Source organism: Syzygium oleosum, unplaced genomic scaffold (assembly GCF_021117445.2).
Source record: "Syzygium oleosum isolate NSW1041296 unplaced genomic scaffold, Sole_v2.1 Sole_v2.55, whole genome shotgun sequence".
Taxonomy (NCBI): Eukaryota; Viridiplantae; Streptophyta; class Magnoliopsida; order Myrtales; family Myrtaceae; genus Syzygium; species Syzygium oleosum.
In genome coordinates this window covers 1,329,485-1,340,139 of record NW_026607539.1, presented here as the reverse complement: position 1 = coordinate 1,340,139, position 10,655 = coordinate 1,329,485, and the positions used below count along the sequence as shown (strand labels likewise).

The window sequence follows — 10,655 nt, the reverse complement described above, 5'->3', positions numbered from 1 at the left end:
TATGATGGCCATGCATGACGAACATAATCTTTGCAAGAGTCGCAAATGGAGCGTGAATGAAATTCAGCTCCATTGTCACACCTAAGAAATGCGCTCTCCATTCTCCAAAAGTATGAAGTCGTCGGCGCTTCATTGTCTTGCTCTGTGTCTTCTCTGTTAGGATGTATGTGTGAGTTGTGTTAGAGAAGTTCCCCATTAAAAAATTGGCGTGATGTTGAGCAGTTAATATATCCTAGTTGGCCCATAACTCATTAGCTTAAGCTTTTAAGTGAAGGTGGGTTTAACCAGATATATTGACGGGCTCGGACTTGGGTTTTCTTTTGGCGATCTCCCTAGAGTGAAAGTATCAAGCTTCTATTGCATGGTTCCAACAAATGGTATAAGAGTCGATGGTTGATTGGTGCTCCACCTCAATCTGTTCCGGTGTTTGTTGAATATCTCAAGAAAGAAATCTTATGATCGACGCTATTGTCATCACGGTTGGTCTGGCAAGAAGAGACCATGGCCAGTTGGTCTAGTAACGCGAGACAGAGACCATGGGTGATGCAATCCTAAGTTAGCAGTTGATGATGGTTGCTATGCATAGTTGCGGGTGCATTGCTATGACTTGGAGATTCAAGTTGAAATAAGTTGGTGCAGAAGAATACCTGAATTAAGGGAGAGCAAACCTAATACTGGAGCTCACACGCGAGGGGGAGATTGTTAGGATGCATGTGTGGGTTATGTTAGAAAAGTTCCACATTGAAGAATTGGTGTGGTATTGAGCAGTTCATATATCTTAGTTGGCCCATAACTCATTGGCTTAAGCTTTTGAATGAAAGTGAGTTTAACTAGATATGTTGACGGGCTCGGACTTGGGCTTGCTCTTGGCGATCTCCCTCGAATGAAGGTATTGAGCTTCTACTGCGTATTCCCAACATTCTCTTCCAATCTGGACTCTCCCATACAGTGGTCAAGTCTCTTCCCGGATTGCTCGGTGACCTCCCCTATTATCTCGAAATCGGGTCAGTGAAGCCGCCCACCCCTTCTCTCTCTCTCTCTCTCTCTCTCTCTCTCTCTCTCTCTCTCTCTCTCTCTCTCTCTCTCTCTCTCTCTCTCTCTCTCTCTCTCTCAATACAGTCGATAGATTAGTCGACACACCGGGTTGGTGTTTCGACCGGGATATGCAGATCATCATGTGTGTTTGAATCTTTCTCTCTCTCTCAATACAGTCGATAGATTAGTCGACACACCGGGTTGGTGTTTCGACCGGGATCTGCAGATCATCATGTGTGTTTGAATCTTTGCATGTCGTTTCTGATTCTTTTCCTTTTTGTGTTTTAGATACATTGGAGTGGGGGAGTTGGAAGATGTTCAGCTGTTTTATTACTTCGTCGAGTCGTAGAGGAGTCCAAAAGATGACCCTCTGGTGCTGTGGCTCACAGGCAGCCCCGGTTGCTCCGCCCTCTCCGGACTGTTATACGAGATCAGTAACTTCCTTTTTATATCTTTTGATACTTCTGACAGGAATTGAGTAGAGATCGAAATCGTTCTCTGTTCTTCTCTGTTGAGATTATTTGTTGTTTTTCCATCCCGAAGAAGGGAAAATGTTCTTCTGTTTTTCCTTTTTTGTGCCGGAATAATTTGATATCACTTAATGATTAGTTAGTGTATAAATATCAACAGTTTGGCAATGAGCTCAATTAAAGATATTCATTTTTTTTCTATTGAGAAAGACATTTCAGTACATGAAAATCAAGTTTGGTATTTGCAAATCTTTTTCATTGGTTTATGCGAATCTCGTAATCTAACTCTCCGTGGAGGAAAGCATTCTTTCCATCCATTTTAGAGCTTCATAACTCATTCACATGTCATGATTTTATCTATTAAACCAGATGTCTCATCATAATCTAACCCGTGGTCTTAAGAAATCCTTGGGTCATCAATTTGAGTCTTACCTTGTAAACTCATTGACAAGACGAGGGTTTGAGGCCTCTCAGCTTTGGTACAAGATCTCACTGGGGCTGTGCAACTGGACCGGTGACCAGACCGCCCTGAAAATCGGTCCGATTCCAAGTCCTATTGGAACCGGTCCAATTCACAGTTCCAAGTGAAGAACCACTCAGTAACCTGGTCAAATTTGAAATCGGTTTCATAAAGCTTAAAAACTTTAATTTTTCTCTTGACGTCTTTTTCTCTATTCTCTCCAATCTCACTCAAATACTTCATAACTTTCTCTCTCACTCGTGATGCCCTCCTCCTCGCTTGCTCGAGGCTCGCCCTCGCTCGTTTGAGTCTTGCGACCCTCACTCATTCCTGACTCGCCTTTGCTCGCTTGCATTTGTTCCTATTTTACTTTGAACCGTTTTGTTGCTTACATTATTTTGCTATAAAAAATTAAATTAAAAGAAGGAACAAAAGAAAACAGGTTCTCGGGTAAACCTCGGAACCAAATCAGAAAAACAAATTAGGTTCCAAGGTCGGTTTTAGGGCAAGTAGGGTAGGTTCCAGATTCCAAAAATTGGGAACCAGTTCTAACAGGATAAGTTTCAGGTCTAGAACCCATGCATCCTGAAATCAGTTACCCCTACATCTTACATCCTGTTATGCTTTTAAGGCTTGCATCTCTTCTTCCATTGCCTTCTTTCTTTCTTCCTTGGTGGATAGTTCTCATTCAATTCTACATTAGTGTATAAGGATTTGAGCAGAGTACGAAAGTGCAAGATAATTCTGCCTGAGGCATCAAAGTTTTCGTAAAATGTCAAACACATAATGTTACTAATCTTGAACTTGAGATTGTTTTGATCGATCTAATCGATCTAAGATCTTATCAGATATTGTTGTTCGCATGATTAAAGTTTAGTTTGATTTTGTTTGGAATGGAGGCCAGATTAGATTAATATATTTGGCAAATTCTAATTACCATAAATTATTTTTATGTTGAACGAATTTAGTAACCCTATTTTACTTACTAGATTAGGTGTTTTTTTTTACTTAATTGGATCATTTAAGTCAATTCTGTTTATGGTCATCAAATCGGTTTAATCCCATTAAGTGCTGAGTTTTTAATTTTCCACGCTCGATTGGATTCTCAAATTGGCCCTTTCATAGTTATGTAAGTTGTATCTGAGAAAGTACGTTATGTAATTATCACGATAATAGTACAAATAATGCAAGAAGCCGATTAGAACGAATAAAGATTGTGTATTGTTCTTAGAGGAAATGTATATGCCATTAGATTTTGAAATTTATGAATTATAATACGTGAAATGCGGCATATTCATTTCATTGAATGCAGGTCCATTTACATTCGATTACGAGAATTCTACTACATTCAGACCAACTCTAAAATTGAATCCATATTCATGGAGAAAGGTAACAATAATTGATTTTTTTTTCATCTTGGCTGTGGTTTTTGCTACATGAACCTCATAATTTGGTTGATTAATCGTTGAGTATACCTAATTAATGAGCTGGGCAGGGCGCTGAGCCGTTCATAATAAAAAGGTTTAATACCATGAAAATCCTAAATCGGTACACATGTGACAAATTTACCCAAATAATTTTTTAACCACAAAAAACCTCAAACTAGTACACCTGTGACAAATATACCCTAAACTAATATTTAGACCACAAAAAACCCCAAACTGGTATAATTGTGACAAATATGCCCCAAACTAATTTTTTGACAGTAAAAAACTCTAAACTGGTACACCAGTGATAAATTTACCCTTCATTAACTTCCGTCAAGTTTTACCGTCAAATTTGCTGACGTGGATGACATATGGTGGCGTGGTTGGTTAATATGACGAAAAACCTCAAACTTGTTTAGTCAATTTGTCACAGGTGTATCAATTCGGGGTTTTTCATGGTATTTACCCTATGGATTTCTACATGGACTTGTCACGTCACCATACCACATCACCATGTGCCATTCCGATTAGCAAATTTAACAATAAAATTTGATGGAAGCTAAATGAAGGTAAACTTGTCACAGGTTGACCAGTTAGGGGTTTTTCGTTGACAAAAAATTAGTTTGGGGTATATTTGTTACATTTGTACCAGTTTGAGGTTTTTCGTGGTCAAAAAAATAGTTTGGGGTAAATTTGTTACAAGTATACCGGCTTAAAATTTTTTGTGGTCAAAAAATTAGTTTTGGTAAATTTATCATATATATACTAATTTAGGGTTTTTCGTGGTATTCACCCTAATAAAAAAGATATTAATTTTTTTTTTATCCCTTTTATTCTCTAATTCAAATGTTTTGAACGAGGGTTAACAAGCCATTAGGCTCATGATTAGCTCTACTAAAAATATTGGCGAATTAATGTCCACATAGGTGGCGAATATTATATTCCTAGATCAACCAGTTGGAACTGGATTTTCCCACGCAAATAGCTGGGAAAGCTACAACATAAACGACCACTACAAAAAAACATGTTTTTTCCGACGAAATTTCCAACGAAAAATTTGGAAAAATTCGTTGGAAAACGAATTTCCAACGAATTTTCCAACGAAAAAAAATTCGTTGGTAATAAGTCGTCGGAAATTTTTCCAACGAAAAATTTCAATTTTCGTTGGAAATTTACGATAAATTTTTTTTCGTTGGAAAACTCGTGGCTAAATTCGTTGGAAACGAATTTTTTTTTCCGACGAATTTTTTTCGTTGGAAATTACAAATTTTTTTGGTCGAGTTAAAAATCGTGGAAATTTTTTTTCCATCGAAAAAGAATTTTTTTGGTCAAATTTTTTTTTTTGATCGAAAAATAGCCCTCGCCGCCGGCGAGGGCCAGCCTCGTCGCCGGCGAGGGCCCGCCTCGTCGCCGGCGAGGGCAAGCCTCGTCGCCGGCGAGGGCCGAGCTCGACCAGATCTGGGCGAGCTCGAGCTCGCCGGCCATGGCGAGCTCGGCCCTCGCCATGGCCGAAGATGAAGAAGAAGCGGCGAGCGGCAGCAGGGGCGGGAGCGAGGCTCCGGGCCGCCGCCCGTCAAGTCCGTCGTCGTCTCCTAGCCTCGCCGGCCATGGCGAGGGCCGAGCTCGCCATGGCCAGCGAGCTCGAGCTCGCCCAAATCCGGGCGAGCTCGGCCCTCGCCGGCGACGAGGCTTGGTGGCGTCAGGGGCATCGGGGCCGTCGGGGGCGTCGGAGGCTTGGTGTCCATGGCGCCGGAGCCGGAGGAGGAGGGGGGGCGGCGGCGGAGGCGGAGGGGGAGACGGAGGGAGAAGGTGAAGGCGAAGGAGAGAGAGAGAGAGAGAGAGAGTGAATGTGGAAATTGAAAGTTGTGAGAATAACGAGCGCGAAAATAAGGAACAAGTAGGGTTTTCGTTGCAAAATTCGTGGGAAATTTCCCACGAATTTTGCAACGAAATTGTACACACTAAAATAATTGCCCGGAAAGTGAAATTCGTTGGAAAATTCGTTGGAAAATTCCAACGAAAAAAATTCGTTGGAAATTTCCAACGAATTTTCCAACGAAAATTATACACACTGAAGTAATTGCCCGGAAAATTGAAATTCGTTGGAAAATTCGTTGGAAATTTTCAACGAATTTTCCAACGAATATAAAAAATACCGAACAGTACCGGGTTTTTTTTGGAATTCGTTGGAAAATTCGTTGGAAATTTCCAACGAATTTTCCAACGAATATCAAAAATGCCGAACAGTAACTGGTTTTTTTGTAATTCGTTGGAAAATTCATTGGAAATTTCCAACGAAAAAAAATTCGTTGGAAATTTCCAACGAATTTTCCAACGAAAATTGTAAACACTGAAATAATGGCCCGGAAAATGGAAATTCGTTGGAAAATTTGTTGGAAATTTCCAACGAATTTAAAAAATGCCGAACAATACCGGGTTTTTTTGAATTCGTCGCAAAATTTGTTGAAAATTTCCAACGAATTTTTTTTCGTTGGAAATTTCCAACAAACTTTGCGACGAAAATTTTTTCGTTGGAAATTTCCAACGAACTTTGCGACGAAAAATTTTTCGTTGGAAATTTCCAACGAATTTTACTTTTCGTTGGAAAATTTGTCGCAAATTTGCAACGAAAATTTTTTCGTCGCAAATTTTCGTGGCAAAAATCCAGTTTTTTTGTAGTGGACAACATCTCAGCCACTGAAACTTATGAATTTCTGAGGAAGGTAAAGTGAAAAAAGAAGGGAAAATAACCAATTCTACCGTAAATCTATTGTACGGATGCCAATTCTATACAAAACATTTTGATTTTGCTAATGTAGTTTTAAATCTTTGCGCGAAATTTCAATGTAGTGATTTCGTCCAATTACCACCGGAAATCGATGAAGTGGTAGTCCACGTAAGACGTCGTTCTAAGTAATGTTGCCCACGTCAACGTGCCACATAGGACAGCTAATAATCACTAGGCGTTTGCAATTTCCGGTTGTAATTGGTTGAAATGACTATATTGGAATTTCGCATTAAAAAAATTTAGGATTGTACTGGCAAAATCAAAAAGTTTGAAATTGAATTGGTATATGTATAATAAATTTAGGATTGATTTGTTAATTATCCCGAAAGAAGAATCTTCATTTAAAAGAGAGCCTCTAGATAATTAAAATCCATAATTTCCTTTTATCTTTTGGCTTTGTTGCTTGAGCTGCGATTAGTGGGTTAAGCTCCATCCTGAGTTTCCGAGCAGCCCACTCTGCATTGCTGGGGATTCTTACTCGGGTATCATTGCTCCAATGATCACTCTGCAAGTTGCTAAAGGTATGGTTAGTCATACACTATTTATATATTCTGAAAACTTTTGTATACACCCCAAAAGTTAAATTAAACAAAAAATTAAAACTAAAAGTCTACTCAGATTCGTCCTAAAAGACAATTGTGTATTTTTTTTTATTTTGGAGCCAAACCCATGTTTTAATCTTCGTCCGCTACAATTTCTCTCAGGAAACGAAGCCGGTGTGAAGCCTAAAGTGAATCTTGAGGTAACTATCACTATCATCACGTTAATAATTGTCCCTTAATTTGCATTACCTTTTGAAATGACGAAACTTATTGGTCGAGTTCGATTCAGGGGTACTTGCTCGGAAACCCAATAACAAATGTAAATAGTGACTTTAACTCAGGAGTCCGGTTTGCTCATTTGAAAGCTCATATATCAAATGAGCTATATGAGGTAACGGTTCTTACTGCGTCTACAGTATATCATGTGAAAAAAAGTTCCTGATCTTCTTTACCGCGTAGTCTGTGAAAAAGATTTATTGAGATGTATATTAGATGTATCACATGCATCAAGTGTATCGTTAATTTCATAAAAAAGTGAGAAAATAGAAGGTAGAACTGCGTGTTTTGGGAATTCTTTTCCACATTGATTCTTTCCCCATTAGTCACTTATTTTTTTTTAATAAGTCTAACCCGAAAATTAATGTCAGCCTTTTTTGTGCATTTTCAGTAAGCTAAAACTGACGGGACAATTACCAAAAAAGTCCTAAACCTTTTGCAATTGTGCCAATTCAGTCCTAAACCTTTTTTTTGACCAATTCAGTCCTAAACCTTTTACAATTGTGCCAATTCAGTCCATCCGGCCACTTTTGGCCGGCCGGCGCTGACGTAGACACCGGCCGGCGCCGGCGTGGCTGACGTGGCAATTTTTAATAATTTTTTTATTATTTTTCGATTTTTTTATTTTTTCTCTTTTTTCGGCCTATCTTCTTCCCCGGTCGCCGGTCCGGCGACCGCGAGAGGCGTGAGGCCGGCGAGGTCGACCTCGCCGTCGCCGGGCGAGGTCGACCTCGCCGTCGCCGGGCGAGGTCGACCTCGCCGTCGCCGGCGAGGTCGACCTCGCCGTCGCCGCGCGAGGCCTCGCCCGGCGACAGCGAGGCCGCCCAGATCTGGCGAGGCCTCGCCGTCGCCGGGCGAGGTCATGGCGAGGTCGACCTCGCCGTCGCGGGGCGAGGTCGACCTCGCCAGCGACGGTGAGGTCTCGCCGGATCCGGGCGGCCTCGCTATCGCCGGGCGAGGCCTCGCCCGTGATCCGGCGAGGTCGACCTCGCTCGGCGACGGCGAGGCCGGCTCCTCGCCCGTGCCGGCGACGGCGAGGCTAGCTCCTCGCCGTCTTGCGAGGGCTAGCCTCGCCCATGGCCGGCGAGGTGGACCTCGCCCGCCTCAGCCTCTCGCCGGTCGCCGGTCGCCGGACCGGCAACCGGGGAAGAAGATAGGCTAGAAAAAAAAAAGAAAGAGAAAAAAATATAAAAAATCAAAAAAAATTATTAAAAATTGCCACGTCAGCCGCGCCGGCGCCGGCCGGCGTCCACGTCAGCGCCGGCCGGCCAAAAGTGGCCGGATGGACTGAATTGGCACAATTGCAAAAGGTTTAGGACTGAATTGGCCAAAAAAAAAAGTTTAGGACTGAATTAGCACAATTGCAAAAGGTTTAGGACTGAATTGGTAATTTTCCCAAAACTGACTGTAATGGCAATTACATAATCATCAACGAAAGTAATTTCAATTGTGTTGATGACCTTAAAGTTGTGACCGAGGTTAGTGCGCATTCATTCTGTCTTCCTTTCTCCTATATAATTTTGCTTTTTTTTTCTTCTTTTTCCCATTCCTGATAATTTTTCTTTTTGTCTTTTTCAAAATTTCATGTGCTGAATCTTGACTTTTGTTAATTTTAGTGCCTGGAGAACATATATACTGGAACCCAATTGTGCGTATGTGACTCCGAAATCGACGATGGGTGATATGTGGGACTCCAGCTTAGTAAGTGAAGACCTTCCACTTCTCCTTTTTCCCACCCTGGAAGCTCCCCGGGTTTGGTGCCGAGTCAGTATTCAATTTTTATTTTCATTTTTTTTAACTTCTTACCACAATTTTTAATTTTCAGTAAAGGATACAACTTCTAAATAGAATTGGGATAATTTCACAAAATGGTCCTCGAACTTTGGCCCAATGTGCAATGTGATTCCTAAAATTTTAATTTATTCAATATGGTCCCTTAAATTTAATTCAGTATTCAATATGGTCCTTAAAATTTTAATAGATATTCAATCTACTCTCTGAATTATGATATCTCTAGATTCAATCTAGTCCCTGGATTATCTAGTCTATAGACTAAATTGAATATTTACTAAAAGTTCAGGGACCACATTATACATTGGGCTAAAGTTTAGGGACCAAATTAAACAAATTAAAAGTTCGGAGATTACATTGCATATTTGGTCAAAGTTCAATGACTATTTGTGTCATTTTTTCTATAGACTTTTCAATAGTATTTTAACTTATACCTTTTTCTTTATTTATATCTTATTGCGTACGCACTTTGACTACTTTATACTCAAAACACTCAAAACTTTCACAGCATATAAAATGATGACACATTGAATCGCATATAATTTTTTCTAAACTTTTTAAAATTAGAATAATATTTTAAAATTTTGATAAGAAAATAGAAGGATTTTTTTGCTTAGTGAAAACAAATATGGACTTAAATTAATTAGATCTTTCTTTTTCCCTGTAGAGTTATAACTATATGTACTCCTATACTTGGGCTAGCGATGGAGCGGTTCAAGATGCTCTTCATATCCGAGAGGTATGTCAATGGGTAATGATAATTAAATAAAATCACTTTTAAATCTTTTTTCTCTTTTTCTTTTTTTATCTATTTTTGTCTATGCTTTTTGATGTTTTTACTGATAAGCCAGGGGACAATTGAGAAGTGGGTAAGGTGCAATAAGACTTTATCATACACATACACTGTTACAGACGTCATTGACATACCCAAAGAGCTCATGAAAAGGGGATTTAGGGCGCTTATTTATAGGTAATTAAGCACCTCTTTGCAACATGATTTATGGCTCATAGTCGAGCTACTTGCTTCACTTATTATACTTTGTTGCTATGTAGTGGTGATCATGATATGCTCATCCCATACGTGGGAATTAACTCAAGCCACTGGATTGATATACTAAATCTGACGATTTCTCAAGATAGGCATGCGTGGTTCGTTGATGGACAAGTTGCCGGGTTTGATTTAGATAACAACTTTCTAGCTATTGTGCAGTTCAATTTCTGACAAATTGTCTTGACATCCCTGTACTTATGCGGATTGTATCAAATGAGGCTCCTACATTTTCAATAAGCAATGAAAGTACAAGTTTCTCAGTCGTTTGTGCTTAGTTTGGTCTCTTCTTTTCTTGTAGGTATGCTACGCTATATTCTTACTTTCCATCCCTTCTCACATATACAACCGTCAAGGCAAGGAGATTCATATCCAATAATTTCTATTTTACAAACACTTTTTCTTCTATTTTTCCCATTTTCATATTCGAATTTCATTCCCATTATATCTTTAGAACTTGTGAGTCGTACGTTTCAAGAGTGGTATGAACTCCTTTGAGCAGGGAGCGGGACACACAGCTCCGGAATACAAGCCCAAGGAATGTTTTGCGATGATTAATAGGTGGTTTGACTATTGCAACATTTAATTTGCAGTTGTAGCTCCCTTTTAATTAGCTGATTTATATAACGAACATCGTCGATGGAATAAATTTACGGTGCTCCTATTCGGGAATGATGCTGAAATGGATGTCCTCGCTCATCTCTACGAATTCCGTCTTAGATTGAGCTCCTCCGCCATAATCTCATGACACCTTAAAGTGTTTTTCTTGCATGAATGTTGTTAACAATAGTCAGCGGTAATACAGTATTTGATAAGTA

General features: G+C 39.9%; 1 pseudogene; it reads left to right on the top strand.

Annotated features, from left to right (window-relative positions):
- Positions 1-536: 536 nt before the first annotated feature.
- On the top strand, positions 537-10,423 carry LOC115690909 (serine carboxypeptidase-like 18; annotated as a pseudogene).
- Positions 10,424-10,655: the final 232 nt, after the last annotated feature.